The following is a 19952-nucleotide window of genomic DNA, read 5'->3' as shown; positions in this document are numbered from 1 at the left end:
CGAGGGAGCTGGCGTACGGCTTCTGGGTCATGTGGCCAGCATGACTAAGCCGCTTCTGGAGAACCAGAGCAGCACACGGAAACACTGTTTACCTTCCCGCCGGAGCAGTACCTATTTATCTACTTGCACTTTGATGTGCTTTCAAACTGCTAGGTTGGCAGGAGCAGGGACTGAGCAACGGGAGCTCACTTCGTCATGGGGATTCGAACTGCCGACCTTCTGATCAGCAAGTCCTAGGCTCTATGGTTTAACCCACAGTACCACCCATGTCCCTTTATAAATATACTACACCCAACAGCTTAATTAACATAACTTAACACCTGCTGTAGTGCTTCACAGCTGTAAAACTAGGTCATGTTATTTGCTCTGGCCCTTAAAGACATACACATCTTGTGAAACAACAATAAAACCTAAAATTTAAAGAAACCATTCAACAGAGGTACCCTCTGTGAGTAGCCCTCCTGCTCCTTCCCAGGGACCAAAGGATTATTTATCTATCCCACCGCTCAAAAATCATTCTCAACTCTGGCAGAAAGTGTTTTTTAAAAATGAATGTATCTTCTTGCTGAAGTCCAAGGCAAGAATACCATCTTGCTTGTCATAATGAATGAAAAGACACAGTTTCAGTTTATATCTTTACAAATTATTAACTGCAAATTATTAAAAGCCAAATTATTAACTGCATTGTAATCAGAGTGATTGCTTCCCACCTATTTTGTCAGCTGAACATGCATCCCTTAAGGTTTTTTTTCTTCTAGGCCTTCTCTTGCCTCCCAGTTGGAGTCTCTTCTCAACTATCTTAACGGCAAGGTTTTAAGGGACAGAGACCTTGAATATATCAACCAGCTCACCTGTTGCTTGATTCTCACCAGGGGTCAAATCATTGGTGAGGGATCCTCCTCCAGGATCCCTTTAGTGGGATGCCCCATTGGTCTGTCTGATCAAGGCAGAACAGAGCAGGAGTATTACTTCCCTTGATTGGGATACTATACTTCTCTTGATGCAGCCTAGAACAGCATTGGCTTTTTCTGCTGCTATATCACACTGTTGACGCATGTTACATTTGTGGTCTAAAAAGACCACGAGATCCTTTTCACATGTACTACTGGCAAGCCAGGTGTTCCCCATCTTATATTTGTGCAACTGGTTCTTCCTGCCTAAGTGTAGAACAATTTGGAAATAACAGCATCTGGATATTCCATTAAAAATGAGTGAACAAAGATGGCAATTCCAGAGAAGAGTGTTAGTGTAGGAGTAGGCAATGTTTGTTTGTTGTTGTTTTTTGTAATAAAACAACTGTTTTTCTGAGTCCTGCTTAGCAGTGTAATACTTTTCTTTGTGCTTCTTTGTGTTAAACTAGGATATGGGAATCACATGTTAAAAGCCCTGCTCATTTTTGAAGTTCACAGGGTGATTCCAGACCAGTCACCAATTTACTTTACTGAGTTGAAGTTGGGAGGAATACAATAGTAGTAATAGCTCTAGATGAAATATTGGATTTCCTGACTGTAGATAATAACATCCTGAACCCCGCTGCTCCCACAATTAGTTGATATCTTGATGCACATCCTTGTAAAAAGGAGCACACTAATAAAACTAATAAATTATTCCCCCATCAAATATGTGGGAAGGAAGTACAGGAAGTGAGTTGTCTTATGTATTGTAAAGAATTGCTGCCCTACAACATCAGCACACATTATCACCTCATTTCTTTATAACATCATAATTGCTTGAATGCTGCTGTCCACTTCCGCCTGTGTACCAGCTATTATCAAACACTAACAGCTCATCTCCTCTGCTTGCTGTTGATTTCCTATATCCCTATATCCCCTACTTCCAAGAAAATCAATATGAGATGTAGGTTTAAAAGCAGGATTTGAAAATATCTTAGTCATCATCATGCTGCCTGCAGAAAACAGGAGGTCAAGGAGTTACATAGAAATGAACCAGATAAAGGAAGGGGCCATGTAGTGGTAATTATTGTGACTCCATATGAGTAAGTTTTAGTGAACTTCATACTTTGGGTACTTACTGTTCTGAATAACAAGAGTGTTAGATTTTCCACTGAATCTCTTATTATTTTTAACTAGGGGTGGTGCCCCTGTTTGCAAGCCCCTCTACCATTCCCCTATATTAACTCCTGAGCACTTCCTTTTCCCAACCCATGCAAGCAACTACTAAGCACATATTCCTTTTTTAAAAAATAATTTTTAATAAGTCTTCCATTTTAACAATCCAATCAAATCACATTGCATATTCCAAATTATACAAATACATCACATATAGTCCAAATATTCCGTCAAATTATAATTTTTTTGTTGGGTCTTCCCATGCTTCAAGTTCAGTGGGGTTCCAATCATCTTATGTTTCTACTGCCTTGAGTTTCCAATAGTTCCTTCTTTAAATCTTCCTGTTGTTATCCTTCCTTCCTTCATGGCCTCTGAGTTGTTTCCACAGGCGAGTTGAAGTGAGCAATAATATGCTTCTGTGTGAAATTTGTATGACTCTCTTTTTTTCCTTTTTTTTTTTTGCAGCTGATAAGTCTATTGTCCTCACACGCTGGTGTTTATGCTGAATCAATCCGAAAGTCCTTCTCTGGTGGCAGACGCCATCTTCTCTCAGTTCTGATGAAATAAAATCTAGGCATTTGCTCATTAATTTTCTCAGACAGGTTGCATCAAACATTAGTCTTTCCAGGGAGATTTGCCAAATCGGACTTGTAGTGCAGATATGATAACAAATTAAGAGCTTGCCTCCCCCATAACTATTTATCTCTGCAACTCGGTCTGTCCCATAATGGCGGATCCCAATTAAATTGTGCGTCACATCACCCTTCCAGAGAGCCTTTTATCTTCTTCCAAGTATTTCAAAGAACAAAGGCTTTAGTTAGTATTGTTATTTCCACACAGTTTATATTTTCCGATCTCACTTGCTGTAAGTAATGTAGACGGTTCTTCGGGGCGGGGGGTTGTTAGGTATTATTGTAGTAGAAAAAGAAAAAGTCTTATCCCCCCTCCTTTCCGTTCCATTCCAGCATACCAGCTTAGATGTTATTCTTTGATGTTATCTTTCTTCCTCTCCATCACTCTTGGCATCTCAGTGGCTGACTTAATTGGCAGATTAATTACCCTTTCTTCGCCTGAAGCATGTCCAAGATCTTAAATCCAATTTTTTATCTTAAGAAATGGAACTTGGAGCACTCACGGAGACAGCGTCCAGGAGATCCGAACTCCCTCGGGGGCTTTCCATCCAGTGCCCCCACCCCCTCCTTCTTTACGAACTCGGGGGTGGTTTGCTGGGCATCCACGGATGAGACTGCATCTTCCCTTCCACCAGGAAGAATTTGGGAGGCTGATTACTCCCATCTCAGCCTCTAGATTACCTCGTGGGAGCTGGAGAGATGGTATTGTCAGCCATCTACTGTGGCGCCCCCTAGCGGAGCCCTCTAAACACATCTTCCTAACCCCATTTCTGAAGCCGCTTCCCTCTATTCTGCAACCCAGCTTTGCACCCCTATTTCTACCTTCACACCCATGTCCATGTCCCCTTCCTCCATTTGTGAAACTCTTCCCTTTCATACAAACCACCTGCAATGATAGCTTCCTTCATGTTTCTCGTCTCATACGTTGCAACTACCAAGGTCCCTTTTCACTGTCTGCCCAGTTATGAAGCCACCATCCATTTCCCTTCTTCAGACCCTGTCATGCTCCTGCTTTAACCTTCAAATCCAATTCGATTTTGCTGCCTGAGGCGGCTGCTTCACCCCACTCTATGTGTGGGTCAGTTCTGTACTCCTGTCTCTGATTTCTGTTTTCTCCCTAGGCACAGATTCAATGAAAGCTCTTGCTAAAATAGTTCATTTAATCTTTTCCCGAGTTATTCTACTGACTGCTTGTTTTCTTGCAGGTCCATATTGCCTTTGCTGATTAAGGAAAGATGTTTTTACTTCTATTCATTTGATGAATCTCAGCAATATTATGCATCCCTGTCCATAAGATCAGTTGTTGTTTTCACAGCACAAATGGTCGTGTTTATTATTATTGACTTGGATAACAATGTTCTCACTGCTGGCGGAATCTTGTATTATTCTTATACCTAAGCATTACACGTAGAGCAGTGTATCATGAATTGTAGAAAGCAAGGTTCTGGTGCAATTATGAGACTTGTAGCAAAATGTAAGAGCTTGGGATATATTAAATGTTACACATGTGCTACAGGCTCAAGATGTGAAGCTATTTTGGTATTTCCGGAGATTCTCTTGGAATGAATTAAAGTCCTTGCTGCTTATGAATTGGAGATACAGAAGGAGGTAGTGAAGTGCATTTGAATTCATGTAGTTTATTTATTGGGGACATTCTGAATCTTCTTCCAGCATTTTTGTGGTCAACTGATGGTGCATTAAAGCTGTTCAGCTAACCTTGTTGTTAAATAGTGCTCTGTGGCTTGTAGATGGGAGGCAGATTTAAAATTGAGATTTTAAGCAGAAGAGACAAAGAGAAGCAATGAGAATTAACTCTGACGGTTAGAAAGTGAAATTGAAAAGGCAGGGAAATGAAACATAAAAAGGAAATCTAAAATCTCAGTGGAGTGCACTGTTCCCTGGGCTTTCAGAACACTGGTAAACCAAGCACCTAAGCACTCTCCAGATGGGAGGGAACTTCATTAATCTTTTGTGGCAAGTTACTTAGGAGAAGCAAATTTGTAAGCCTGATAACCTGTATATTTCACACAACTGAAGGCCAGATAGAAATTATTGCCACTTACATTTCAATCAGTAAATTGGTATGAGGGAGCAAAGCACTGAATTAACTTTCAGAATCTACCTTCAGATACTCACAGTGAAAAAATGACCGTAGATACACCTTTTTAAATACTGGAATCTATTTGCATTGTTACACTATCAGGTTCTTTAGTTTTTAATCTACAGATAATTTTTCACTTTCCTACAGAAATGATTGGCTTTTCACCACATTTAAAGACATCTCTTGTTTATGTTTTGGTGTAAAATGCTTCTTATGTTATATTGTGCTGCTACCTCCGGTCTAATCAACAAAGCACTCAGATACCAGCAGTCCTATCCCATTATCAAGGTTTGGTCTTGCTCGCTGAGCATTTATAAAGGAGCTCAAATTATTTTAAATTAGTCACCACAGTCTACCACAACTCAATCTGTGGCACCTTTCTCACATTCCAGTTTATACACAGACTTAGAGCAGCACCATCCATTATCATTGCTATGGCACACACTGGCTTTACACCTGGTATTCTGCAAAAAAACCAAAACACCCCACATATGATGTGAACATCCCATGTGGAGTATACGCACATCTTTAAACACCAGTCAAGACTCATCTGGGGAATCTTTATGTTTATTATCAGCACACATTGTGTGATCAATGACTATCAGTGGCTACTAGACACAATAGCAACATTATACCTCAGAGTTAGTCTATCTCTGAATACCCATTGCTTGGAATAGCAAGTGAGGAGAGTGCTGCTGTACTCATGTCCTACTTGTGGGCTTCCCCTGGGTATGTGGTTGGCCACTGTGAGAACAGATTGCTGGATTGGATGGACCTTTTGCCTGGTCCAGCAGGGCTCTTCTTATGTGTCTAATGCATCAAAGACTGCTGTGATATGTGGCAATGAATGGGCCTGCATTCTGTTACAAGTTACATGGACATTTCCCTCATATTTATTTTCCAATATGTGAATGGAAGTATCCCAAAGTGATCTGCGGGGATGAAGAGAAACTGTACGATTGAAAAAGAAAATACTTCGTGCAATTTCTCTAAACAAATTAATTAAAACAGTTTTGCGGCTGCAATTATTATTAGTGGTAGTCAGTGCTTTTTTTCTTTAAAAATGTTTAGGGGTACTCTCATTTTGACTCAAGAAAATCACCATTTTATATAGTTCAAATTGGGGAAAATACCACACAACCACATTCCACACTGCTTCACACATTAAACGCTCGCTTCCGTCTGAGACTCAGATAACACCATGACAGGAAATGAGGCCACCATCAGGGGTAGCAACCGAACTGATGATTCACCATGCTAGAGAAGAAACAATCCCATTAGACTGACAAAATGTTTAGGGGTATGCGTACCCCTGTGTCCCCACAGAAAGAAACCCACTGGTGGTAGTAAAATTCATAGCCTACTTTTGTCTACGACACTGCAGGCAGTTAACAACTGGAGGAGCAAGTCAGATATCAGGACAACCAATGCTTACAGCAACACACTGGAGCTCATGAAGACCTGTTGTGCTTCAGCAAGGTTGGAATAGAAACAGAAGTCCTTCTACACTCCTTCAATAGCCAGCCAGGTTGGGGGCAGGGGAGCTAGACAGTAATAAACGGCTTAGGCAGAGGTTTTCACATTCTTTTCAGTGGTTCACCACAAGGGGCAGCTACACCCAAAGAAAGAGGGGGAAGAAAGCCCAGGTGGCACCTGGGACACCACCTCCTCTTCCCAGGGCCAAGAGGCACCATCTACCCTGTGGGAGAAGAGAGGGAAGGAGAGAGGCAAAAACTTCAGGGTCATCTCCAGTCAGACTGTCCGCCAGCCCACCAAGCCAAGTTAACATTTTATACAATTTGCTGTTAGTGTTTTAAAAATTGTAAGCCACCATGGGTGCTTTGGCAGAAAGCTGTTATATAAAGGCAATAAATAAATGATAGACCACCTGCCCTTTGCAGTCGTCAGGTAATGCTTATACACTGCACAAAGATCACCCACAACCTCACCTTTTAACATCTGCTGGTTTCCTACATACCCTTAATATTAGCAAATCAGCATATGTCACAACAAACAGATCCACACCTCAGCTGATTATAGGCCCTGAAGGGCACAGTTCCATATAAACACTGCATCCTTTGCAAGGTTACACTAGACATAAAATAAAGTCCTCGGTCTATGTAAACAAATTACAAAAAAGTGTCTGACAGCACACATTAAAATAGGATTAATTCAGTAAGCAGAAAATGTAAAGGACTTCCATTCCAATCTCTAATAATCCCTTCTGTATACTCCTGTTTGCAACTCTGGTAATACAAGATATGGCTCTTCTGTGGCTGCCCTGCCCTGCCTTCCCCAAATCTACCTTCAGCTTATCAGCCAGGCAGGCTTCTGTTGTATTACAGCATGGATGCCTCAGAGGCAACGTCGTGCAGTCTTGTGTCTGGGAATCACACCATCGAGTGTTATCCTTGAAAGCTCAGAGACTAATAGCTATACTGGTGTCCTTGCAGAAAGTGTTGGGCCAGAGGAACATTTTTAAAGGAATTAACCACAGTACGTAATGAAAGCAGGCAACAAAAGACTCCTTTAAGACTAGTGTGGCAAAGTTACACCTGCCATCTTTTAACTGGGCAAATCAACGGCAGGGATTTCTGGATGACACTGATTACCTTAGTAGCCCTTTCAACCTACTTTTGAGTCTGATTTCAGGAAAGTGGCAGCCTTGGTAAATGACCTTCATCAGCATCTGAAGAGGGGACTGTGTTCCCCATTGACTGGACCTCTCAACAATTTTCAATATAACTGCCCCCATTATTCTCCTGGGTTGCCTAGAGGGAATAGGGGTGCAGGAGGCACTGTCCTGCAGGGGTTCTCAGCATTCCTGGATGGCAAGTTCCAGAAGGTAGCATTATTCTTCTTGATGGCTTTTGATTTATAGGGTTCCACAAAGATTCATTTTGTCTCCCATCCTGGTTCAACAGCATACATGAAGTTTAAGAATTGTGTTCTTGGATGTATTCCTGGACAATCTGATGATGGCTGTGGCCAGGAGTCTTTTTGTCTTCCTACTGTCCCTGTTGAGTTTTACCTGAAGGTGTCTAAACTGGCCATTGAAATGCCTTGGTTACAAATTAAATCAGACTATTATATCATGCTCTTTGTAGGATTGCTTTTGAAAAGAGTTTGGAAATGTCAGCTGGAGCAACATCAGTGTCTAATCAACTGTTTTTGACCAAGGTATTAGGTTGGTAGCTTCACAACAGCAGTTTGCGCTTGGTCAACCTAATTGATGGTTTATGCTGGGGAATGAATAGAGTGGTGAATACAAACCACCACTTTTTGATTAACACTTTGAAACATCTCCACTACTATAAATCAAATAATAGCACTGTCTTGTTTCCTTGGGATGATTGAATCTATATCTATATCTATATCTATATCTATATCTCTCTCTCTCTATATATATATATGCTAGTTCTCGATTCTCGATGTGTGGCTTGCATTCTCTTGACCCTCAATCTCACTGCTCTTGACGGCACAATGTCAATGCTGTTTGCAGTGATGAACATCAAGGAGAACACAGGACACTTAAGGATTTGTATTATTTTTTCATGTCCACATTTTCATATACTTGAAGTCAGAGTGTAATGCCAACTAAGAAAGAGTTTGCTTTTTATATATAGCACTTCTTTAATACCTGTCTCCAGGACATTAATAACAGATAGGCACTTCAGTGCCGTGAATCATAATAACATGGCATTTAACATCTTTTTAAAAAGTCATACATGGTCTCTACATACCACAGGAACTAAGCTTGCAGAACAAAAAAAAGTGCATTAAAAGCACTGATAATGGTATTACAAGGCTCTATTTGATTTTGCTCTATCTTGTACATTCACGCTCTACCTAGCTGCAAGATGTGCTGCACTCATTTGAATTAAATAGCTCTCATTCTTAAATCAGAAGAAACATTTATATGAAAATCAAAGATTTCAAGGTTGTGGGACCTAAATCTTCCTGCAGCTTTCAGAGAAAGGATTCTTAGAAATATGTAAAGCAGAGATGAAATAAAGTGCGGCTCTTGTTTAAGCCAACAACAGCTTGCCTGTACAATGCTCTACCAGGGGTATAACCTGCTATAAGCCTATTGCCTTCATGTTTCTAATGTGCAGCCTGGCTTGGTCTCACAGGTTGGAAATCTGTGGATATGATAAGGATAAATAACCCTAACAATCATGGCCTGGCTATGGGTCCCTCGGCTGGCAATACCAGCAGGGACTTACACTTAAATGAAATCCCAAAGACAAAATATAACACTGCAAATTACAGAGAATTTTAAAACCCACACATAACATTTAAACTGTGTATAACAGAAGTATGAATCTATGTGGAAGCTACTCAACATATGGCAAATTAGTAAACATCTGGAAGTAAGAACTGCTAACAAATGGTCAGTCGCTTGACTATTTATTTAAACAGATGAGGAGATGAAGTAACTTGAATTGAGGGGAAAGACAGTCAGATGAAACTGTCACTTTGAATTTTGCTCTGTGTGGGGAGGAAAGGGAGGGCAATGTTGTGGAGGGTGGGGATGATTAAAATATCAATATTCCTGTGAGCCTGGGAATATCCCCTCACTCACCCAGTTAAGGATATGCCAACAGAGATTCTTTTCTTTCAGCAAAGTAAGTGGCTCACATATGTGTCAAACAAAGGTTTAATAATAAAGAAAATTGTAAAACAATAACATACTATCTGAGAGAAACTAAAACTATTTTGTGCTTTTATATCATGATTTTATTCAGTGAACCACCCTGAGACCTGTGGGTATAGGGCAGTATAAAAATTGAATAAAAGTGGCTCACCAGGACCCCTCAGTTATCGCCAGCGTGTCTTGGGGCTCTGAGGATCATCTAAACAGAGAGGGGCACAAGGAAGCGGGGAAAACAATGGAACTTTATGGGGGGGGAGTGAGAAAGAAGAGCACAAAAGGAAAAGCCATATACTCAGGACTTTTTTTCAGCTGGAACCCACCGAAACTCAGTTCTGGCACCTCTCAGGTGGGTGCCATTACCATTCTAAGAGAACAAGGGAAGCGTTCATGGTGAATTCTGGAACCTCTTTTTCTAGAAAAATAGCACTGCATATACTATTCCTTGAAATTTATGGAGTTCAACCCAAGCCTGAAGAAACACCTAGTAAAAGCAATGTCAAATAAGAGAGGTGGGGGGGGGGAGGGAGAGATAAATAATGAATGTGGGAATGAGTAAGATAAATGTCCTCATTCATAGTATAAGTGTTCAGTGTCTGATCTATAAAACAAAATGTAAGGTAAAAGTTAATTAGGAGAAAGCAAAACATATGAAACAGAAAAGAGAAACTGTCAACGTTCACAAAAACTTTGTTTCGTCTGCTATCTGTAGGCTTTCATTTTAATCTGAGGAGTGTTTTGAGCAAAGAGAAATTAAGTAAATGTCACCAGCATTTCAAGTACGACGTGGCTAATTATAAGCATTTCTGAGGAAACAGATGAAGGTAAGTCTAGGGAGTGAAGGATGAAAGAATATGTGTAGATACAAACAAAGGAGTGATTTCTGAGCATGAAAAGTATGTAAGAAAGTCAAAAGTGTGTTAACGGGGTGGTGTGGGAAAAAATTAATCCTGAGATATAAAACTATTATAAGCATTAACAAAACTTGTGCAGCTGAAGCACCTCCAGGCTTAAACAAAGGAGGAAGAAGAATATAAGAAGGCATTTGGCTGCCTTGTCCATTTTTCAGCTACTATCACAAACTTGAGATGCAGAAACACTCACAATTGCTCTCCCCCTCTCACAACTGTAAAAAGACATTGCTGACATTGTATCTGAAGAAGTGTGCATGCACACGAAAGCTCATACCAAGAACTAACTTAGTTGGTCTTTAAGGTGCTACTGGAAGGAACTTTTTTATTTTGACTATGGCAGACCAACACGGCTACCTACCTGTAATTGCTAGAGAGGTTAGCAAAATTGTCGTGAGTCCAGAGTTGAGCCACAAAGTCAGAGGTGGATCTCTCAAGGATCAGTAACTGGTTAAGAAACAGGAACCAGGAAGGAGGAGTAAAAGTACAGCTCTCTCAGTGTAGGACTGTAAAAACCGGAGTCCTCCAAAAACTGGCATTGGGACCTGTGCTTTTTAAATTGTGGATTAACAATCTAGAGATGGGGTGAGCAGTGAGGTAGCCAGGTTTGCTACCAAATTGTTTAGTGTGGTCAAAACAAATGGAGATTGGACATTGTTTCAAAGGGGTCCTCTCCAAACTGGGTGAATGGGGAATAAAACAGTTAATGCAATTCAATGTGAGGTAGTGATGTACCTCTGAACAAAATCCAAACAAACAGTAGTGAGGTCCAAACTGCTAGTGACTGACCAGGAATGAGAGTTTTGAAATGACAATTTTATGAAGATGCTAACCTAGTGTAAAGCGGCTGTGTAAAAAAGGAAATTTCAGGTCAGGGAACATTAGGAAAGGGGTATAAATTAAAGCTGTCAGTATCATAATGCTACCAATTAGTTTCTGGACTCAGTTCAAAGCACTGCTGTTGACCTACAAAGCCTTATGTGTGTCAGGACCCCAAGTAACTCAAGGATCATCTCTCCCCACATGAAACAACATAGACCCTACAATTGTCATCTGAGGCCTTTCTACATGTGCCTTCATGAGAGGTCTGGAAGGTGGCAACACAATAATGGACCATCTGTCTTGAAAGACGCCTCTGGGGATGAAGTCAAACCGCTGTAGAATCACAGCACCTGCTGTAGCTGTAGAGACCAGTAACTAGTAACTGCTGTTTGGGCTGCATTAGCAGCACTGATGTCACCTCTCTGGGGTGCAAACCTGGACAGTATGTATGGAGGTCCTGGGCTGCCCAGACAACAAGAACGCACTCTCGATTTCACTGATGTGGTTCAAAGGAAAAGAGAGGCCTATATTTGGCTCTTCTTATATTCTTATACAATCTCACTAACAATTAAAGATGGGCAAATCTGTCAATTACAATTTCTCTGTTTTTCTTTTTCTTTTTTCAGGCTTCAATTCAGTTCTTCTTAATGAATATTCATCCACATTTTAGTGCAATTTTTTCGTAACATTTGCCCCATAAACAAGTTTCCGCAAGCAATTTCCTTTAATATAATGCATTCTTATGTTATTTTCACCAATATATGCATTTTATTCACACTTTCCCTTAATATACAGTACATATGCAGTTTTGTAAACATTATTTTGTTGGAGAACTACACCAGAAAATTCAGGATAGCTGTTTTCAAAAGTGTCAATTTGGTGGTTGCTCATTAAAATCCAATCCAAACCAAATTTCTCCCCCACCACCAAACCATGCCCTCCCATGTGAAAATGTACATTATACAGGCCAGTTCAAATATTACCATCTTTAAATCCTGTGTGGGACAAATCTCAATACTTTCACATCAGTGTCCTCATCGCACCACTATCTGGAACTACAGCCAGAGTGTTCACATTCTGTTATCTGTACATACCATCTCATATACATATGCAGTTTTATGTACCTTTAACCAGTTTTTGTACCTGCAGAGATTTTGAATTGGGATCTCAAATCTTTTTAGTGCTCCACTGCTAAAGTACAACTGCTAGAAAGATATATCACTTGAAATGGCTGGGGGAAAGTTTCAGTTATCAGCTAAGAAATGATGAAACTGCTAAACTATGAACATTTAGCCTTCCAACTCACAAAGCTTGTAAAAACTGATAAGGAATTCTTTCCAGCTGATAGATGGCAAATGTATACTTTTTCTTCAATAGATGCAAGAATGAGTCACATATTATCCTGTGCAATAGTGTGCATGTTGCCATGATCTCAAACTATTCAGGTATTTACTTGTGTAAAGCCACAACTATGTTGTTTAGTTTGACAGAAACCACATGTGGTACCTCATCACTAGTTCAAACCTTGGTTTATTATGGTTTAGCAATCTATGATTCTTATGTCTAAAGCAGGTCATTTTTCTCCCCACCAGTAAAGCCTCTAATATACCAGTATTTCCTAGGTCAGCTATCCAGTTTTTGTAGGTTTAACATGTATCAAAGAAAAAGTCAGCCAGCAAACATTATAATGACATTATAATGTTACATGGACTCAATTTTATCTAGCAAGGTATACATTAGGTTGCATTCAATTTACCAAAAACAGCAAAGCAAAGATGAATTTCCTGAGTAACTTGGCAATATTAAAACTTGAGGCAAAAGTTTTCTGAAGGAGAGGTGGGACCCAGATGTTTCTTCAAATTTGAAATAAAACAACCTGTCTGGCAGTGAAATAGCTTCTTGCAAAGTTTGAAAAATAGCTCGGTATGATTGCTTTTCCTTTTGGGAAACCGTGGTCACTGAAGAAAATGTGCTGCCCCATCTTGATGCAATAATCAGGCAGAAATCTGAACAGTTGTCCACAATATAGGGCTGGGTTGGGGGGGGGGGGCTCCTGATTACCAGGAAGCTGAATAGCTCATCTCCAGCAAATTTGTATGGTAATCTCCTGTCATCGCTTAGCAAACAAGGATACAAAGAACAAATCCCTTGATTTACTCGGTTATTGTTATAGATTTGTGCCTTCTGTAAAACCTGGTGCTCGTCTTTAACCAGCTGTCATTTACCTAGCTGTCATTCAAGAAGTATTAGAGGGCATCAGACAAGGAAGGGCAATTTGTCTAAGGGTGCTTGATATATGCAGCAAATTACATGTTGAAGGGTTTTTGTCCAACCCCTTTTTGCTCATTTGGCCATTCATAACTACAGTCCTCTTTGAACCTGTTCATTTCTACAGATTTTGACATATGCTTAGTCCATGATCAGGCACTTTCCATCACCCCCATGCTGTGCTCTGTGTTCATTGAAACTCTGAAGTTTCAGTTTCAGACATAGTATTGGGTGCACCAATGAATAAAGGGTCAGGAGCAGAGTCTGGCAGCATCTGACAGAACATTGATGTAGCCTGAAGGCATCAGGTGGACAATGAGCAGAACCGAGAGAGCATGGATATCAATGAACCAGAGTGGAATCTTGCCAATTTTAGGCTTGGTTCTAAGCATTGCTTAGTTAAAGGTATGTTAGAAATTTAACAAACATTTGTGAGTCAATGTTTCTTACAGCTAGTGGCAGACCTACATTCGTAACCAGCAACAAGGTCTGGGTAACTACTGTTATCTTCTTCAGTGGGGTTCTCCATGGCAGATCATCACACTTTTACAACATCTGTGCTACTGACTCTCAAATTTTGGGATTGTTGGAGTATATACAACAACAAAAATACTCATTTTGAGTCATGTGATTCAGTTTAGGTCTAGTAGACCCAAACAAATTAAGCGATGCAGATTGAATTAGCTTCTGGGGCCCCTGAAACTTAAGCTTCATTAGTTTCATAGTAGATTCATCCCTGCTTACAGCATTAACTGCAGCCACTATTTTCAGACTTTTTTTTTTAAAAAAATAATCCATAGCCTTTTCACAACTTTACAGCTCTGATTAGAAACCTGTGCAACATCAAAACTAAACAGGGCAGGTAGAGACTGAAAATATGAATATGGATTCTTCAGCTGCTTTTGTTGTTGCTTGCTTAAATCAATGAGGATAAAAAAGTAGCTGCAGCTAGACTAATTTTCTAGCAATTGCATTAAATAAGCAGCTGAAAATGGCCCAAACAATTAAGTAACTAAGAATGCACATTCATGAGTTGGACACACATGTTTACATAGTGTCATCAACCTATCACAACATGCCATGAACTACATCCCAGTCATTGGACAAGGGTTTGGAATAAATAAAGTTTCACCAAATTTGAAAGTGGATGTATTATTACTAATTAAAGACATCCAACTCATTGGTTCATATGCCTTCCTTCCAGGGTATTTCTTTCACCTTGCCAAGTACCCTCACATCCTTCACATCTGCCTAATTTCTGAGGCCAGATGTAACTGAAACAACTTCACTAACTTTCTTTTTCTTATTTCTTATACAGCTTCAGTGTCTGTGTAGCAGGTAAAGGTGGCAGAACCTTAGAGGGGAGGTTTTCCAGGTTGGCTCTGCCCACCAACATAACTAGCCAAGCAAAGTTTTTTTTTTGTTTTTTTTAAAGGGGGTGAAAAAAATAAACACTTCTCTCCATCAGCATTCAAAGTGGAATTTTCAAGAAATACAGATCTTTTCCAAGCACCAGCAATTTCCTCTTTGCCCTTCTTTTGCTTTTCTCATCTTAGTAGGTCAGGCCATTACTTTATAAATAGAAGAATCCAGGTGCTTTTCATATCAAAGTAATTAAGCAATTTAATGAAAATGCATTAAGCTGTGTCCATCCCTCTGTGCGAATGTTTGGAGATGAAATCTCTGTGTGTTGGAGAGCATGCAGCTTATGTGTATCTCTGCTGTCACCAACAGGTTGCCTTGCCACATGAATTAAAAAGGTTTCCTTCTCAGCTGGTTTTCTTTGGAGAAGGCAAAACAAAGGGCAGGCTCATTCCATTATATAGTAATTGCAGCTGCATTCGCAAGCACCCTTGCTCTCTCCACAAAGGAAGGGGAAAAGACATGAAATCAAACATGCTCCCTCCCCTCCCTCTCTTATATGTATAAGCAATATCCCTGGACTGAAGAACCTTGGTTTTAAATCCAATTTCTACAAAAAGAAACCTAGGCAGTGAAGAAACCTAAGTGGTCTGTCAGGGGTAACTCGGCTTTCCACTCATTACTCAGAGCATCTTTATCTGACTCTCTGTTGGTTCATATACAGCTCCTGTAAGCCATAGCCATTGGTCATGCTGGTGGGGGCTGACTAGAGTTGGAATCCAACAACATATGGAGGGCCACAACCTCCATATCCCCGGTATTCAAGATAAAACTATTTGAGAGCTGGACCATAAAGAAGGCTGATCGCCGAAGAATTGATGCTTTTGAATTATGGTGCTGGAAGAGACTCTTGAGAGTCCCATGGACTGCAAGAAGATCAAACCTATCCATTCTTTTTTTTTTTTTTTTGCATTTTAAAATTTTATTAATATTCCATATATATACATTATATTCGTATTGCGTACATCTCATACATTTTAGACTTCCTTCAGCGTCGTTGACATTCATTCGTATTTGTTTCTTTATAACACATTCCAATCGTTCATACTGCCATTTATACCTCCCTTCATACATTGTTTCCAATGAGCAGTACCTCTTAATGCTTTACAGTGCCTCTTTAAATCCCACTAGCGTTGTATTTACAAAACATTTGTTCTCCAGATAGCCCACAAATTTCCCCCAGTCATTAATAAACTTTTGATCCTTAATATATCTAATTTTCCCTGTTAATTTATCCAGCTCAGCATATTCAATCAGTTTTAGTCTCCACTCTGCTATCGTTGGGCTTTCTTCCTGCTTCCACTTCTGCGCTACCACGATTCTAGCTGCCGTTACCGCATACTGGAAGATTTTACAATCCTTTCTTTTAATGTCTTTTCCCACCAAGCCTAATAGAAAAGCTTCAGGTTTCTTTACGAAGGTGTAGCTTAGTATTTTTTTAATTTCATTATAAATTTCATCCCAGAAGCCTTTAACTTTCGTACATTCCCACCATAGGTGATAGAACGTTCCTTCTTTTTGTCTGCATTTCCAGCATTTGTTGTCTGTTTTATACATCTTAGCTAATTTTACAGGTGTCATATACCATCTGAATAGCATCTTCTGTTGGCTTTTTGCAGTGTGGTAACGCTGCAGAGAGCTTGCTGGGGAGATCATGCATTAAAAAGAAAGGACTCAAAAAGTACTTAAAGGAGGTTTTAATAAGAAAAACAAAAACTCCATTTACACTAAATACATCAACAAACCAGACCCAACCACCAACCCATCCCCCAGGGTAATGGGAGTGCTAGGTGCTGCTCCTTATATACTCTACCCAAATGCTGACACGCCTTAATCAAATACAACTCAGCAGCACCTGCTATGTTTCACAGCTGTAAAGCTGGGTCTCGTTATCTTGCTCTGGCCCTTGCTCCGGCCCCTTAAAGACATACACATGGAGTGGAACAATGATGAACCTTTACATTTAAAGAAACCATTCAACATTTCCCCTGCGGTTCATCATTGTGGAACAAAAACATAAAGCATACTTTGTACATGTCTTTCATGTGTAACCTTTGGAAGTGCTTTTGTAAAAATATCTGCAATTTGATTGTCACCTGGAACATATTTAAATACAACCATTTCATCAGCAATTAGTTTCTTTACAAATTCTAAACGTAATCTTAAGACTCTAGTGCGCTGCGTATTGGTCTCTGAACACAGGATAGCAAGTCCACTCTGGGAATCAAGGTAAACTTTTACTGGTAGTGTTACTTGCATTTGTAGGTCTGCAAATACCTGCAGATACCATTCTACATCACGAGTGGCCTGAACGCATGCACATAATTCACTCTCTGTTGTGGAGAGACAAATAATGGTTTGTGTCTGGGACTTCCATTCAAATGGACAACCGTTGTAACAAAACACCATACCAGACACACCCCTGCAATTATTTTGCTCCACTGCATGAGATGCATCACAGAAAATTTCAAAACCTTTGTCAATACTTGATGTAAACTGCAACCTATAATGTTTGGTATGTTTAAGGTACATCACCACTCTCTTAAGAGCAGAGAAACATTGTGTAGTGGGCTTTTCCACAAATTTTGCCAGAAAGTGAAAAGCATAAGTTATATCTGGTCTTGAGATTCTTTGAATGAAATTTAGCTTGCCTATAGCAGAACGATACAAAGTTTTGTTAGGAAATGGCTTATCTTCACCTGTAAAGGTGAAACCACACACCATAGGCGTTTCCTTCCCATTTGCATTTTCTAAACATAGCATTTCAACTAGATCATCAATTTTTGCAGTTTGATGAACCAGAAAAGATCCATTTTTGCCTTTCTCAATTTGCATGGATAAGTAATTTTTAGCTATGCCTAATTCCACCACATCAAATTTCTTCTGTAACTGTGAAACTACCTGTTCATATTCCTGTTTAGTTTTTGTAGAAATTAACACGTCATCTACATACACACATATTTTTGTTACAGAGTTTGCCCTTTCCTTTATAAACACACAATTGTCTGCCTTTCCTTGTGAAAAACCAATATCTAGCAATTCTTTTGCTAAAGTTTGGTGCCAATTCCTTCCACTTTGGTGCAGACCATAAAGGGATTTATTTAATTTGCATACCAAACCTTCAGCAGCGTCTATGCCTTCAGGGACACGCATAAAAATTTGTTCTTTTAAATCTGCAAACAAATATGCAGTTTTTATATCTAGGTGATAAACAGAATGTCCACGTTGTGATGCATCTTTTAACAAAAGCTTAACTGTTTCATATTTTACACTTGGTGAATAGCACAAATCATAATCTTCGCCTGGAATTTGTTGAAAGCCCCTAGCAACTAGTCTTGCCTTGTACCTTACAACTTCATTTTTGTCATTCATTTTAACTCTATAAACCCATTTTGAATCAATAAGTCTCATATCTGGGGTTTGTGGTACAAGAGACCAAGTGTTATGCTCTTTTAAAGAAGCTATTTCAGAGTTCATAGCTTTATACCAATTTTCAGCTTGGTGCTTAGGTAAATTTAGAACATCATTGTAGCTTTTTGGCTCAAAAACCGCCTTATTGGCATACACAGTATTAAAATGTTCATCTGCGAAACGTTGTGGCTTCTGCCTCTTTCTATCTGAACGCCTCAGTCCGGAAGGAGAGTCAGACTCCTCAGACTTAATGGGACTAAGTGAACCACTAGTTTCAGGTTGTAAATCATCACTGTCAGACTGAAGAGGTGTCTGTAGGCTAAGCTCACGGTCAGAAAACTCAAGAGAATCTAACCTCCCCTCGGGTGCCTGTGACTTTAAATCCTCAAACAAATTATCTGATTCAACAGGCTTTTTGTCTTCTGCCATTAATTCAGAATTACCATTTTCTCCTGCTGCTGCTGCTTCTTCCTCTTTTTCCTCAGTATCATTTATACCATCAGTATCTTGGAAAACAGCAACTCCATTCCAATTTACAGTTTGTATCATGCTTCTGGTAATATGAAATTTGCCAGTTGCTGGGACGTAAATTCTGTACGCCCCCTGCTGGTAGCCCATTAATTTTCCCTGGACACTACGCTCACCCAATTTCTGCTTAGCAGGATAATGCATAATTACATCTGAACCCCAAATACGTAGGTATTTCAGATTAGGGCGTTTTTTAAACAACTTCTCATAGGGGGTGACATCTAAACCAGAATGATAACTGCGATTTCTAACATAACAAAAGGCATGGAGCGCTTCAGCCCAAAACGCTTTGGGCAGATTAGCATCATGTAGATAAGTTTTAACCCCTGCCTGTAAGTACCGCTGCACAACTTCAACAAGCCCATTTTGCCAGGGACTTCGGGGGCAAGATAACTCATGAGTAGTCCCCTGCGCTTCCAGGAATTTCTCAAAATCCTCAGAAACAAATTCCCCGCCCCGATCAGAAAACAGATTCTTAATTGGTTTGTTAAAGTGTGTTTTTACCCAGTTGCAAAAAACCTTATACTTCTCAAATGCTTGGGACTTCTCAGCTATTGCATAAGTCCAACAGTATCTACTATACTGGTCTATGAGGGTAAGCCAGTACTTAGAACCTCCTAATGATGGTGGGAGTGGCCCAACTAAAACACAATGTACACGCTCAAATGGCTCAGTTACTTTCCTATCTGAGCACCTACCCTTGCGTGCAACCTTAATCTTATTCTTGCAACAGGATAGACATTGCATAAAGAATTTGCATGGTTTTAAGTTGAGGCCATTGACAATATTCTGTGTCTTAATTACATCAGCAAAATTCAGGTGTCCCAGAATTCTGTGCGCCTCGTGGACACACCCGGAATGTGGCCTTACATTCCTCAACCCCTGGCTTGACTGTGCTACTCTGCAATTTATAGGCGATTGTGAGTAGGTGCGAAAATACAGTCTATATAAACCATCAGATTCCCGGGCATATAACAGACGTTTGTTCCCCTCGAAAAACTCACACATTGACTTTAAGAAACGCACAGTTATGCCTTGACGAGCAAAACACCTTACTGATAATAAATTGTCCATTGAGGGGCAGTAAATGCAGTTCGCTATTGTAATGTTTAAAGAGTCAAGTTTAACAGTACC

This window comes from Podarcis vaucheri, assembly GCF_965113315.1.
Source record: "Podarcis vaucheri genome assembly, chromosome: 2".
In the NCBI taxonomy this organism is placed as follows: Eukaryota; Metazoa; Chordata; class Lepidosauria; order Squamata; family Lacertidae; genus Podarcis; species Podarcis vaucheri.
Note: the sequence above shows the minus strand (reverse complement) of the source record.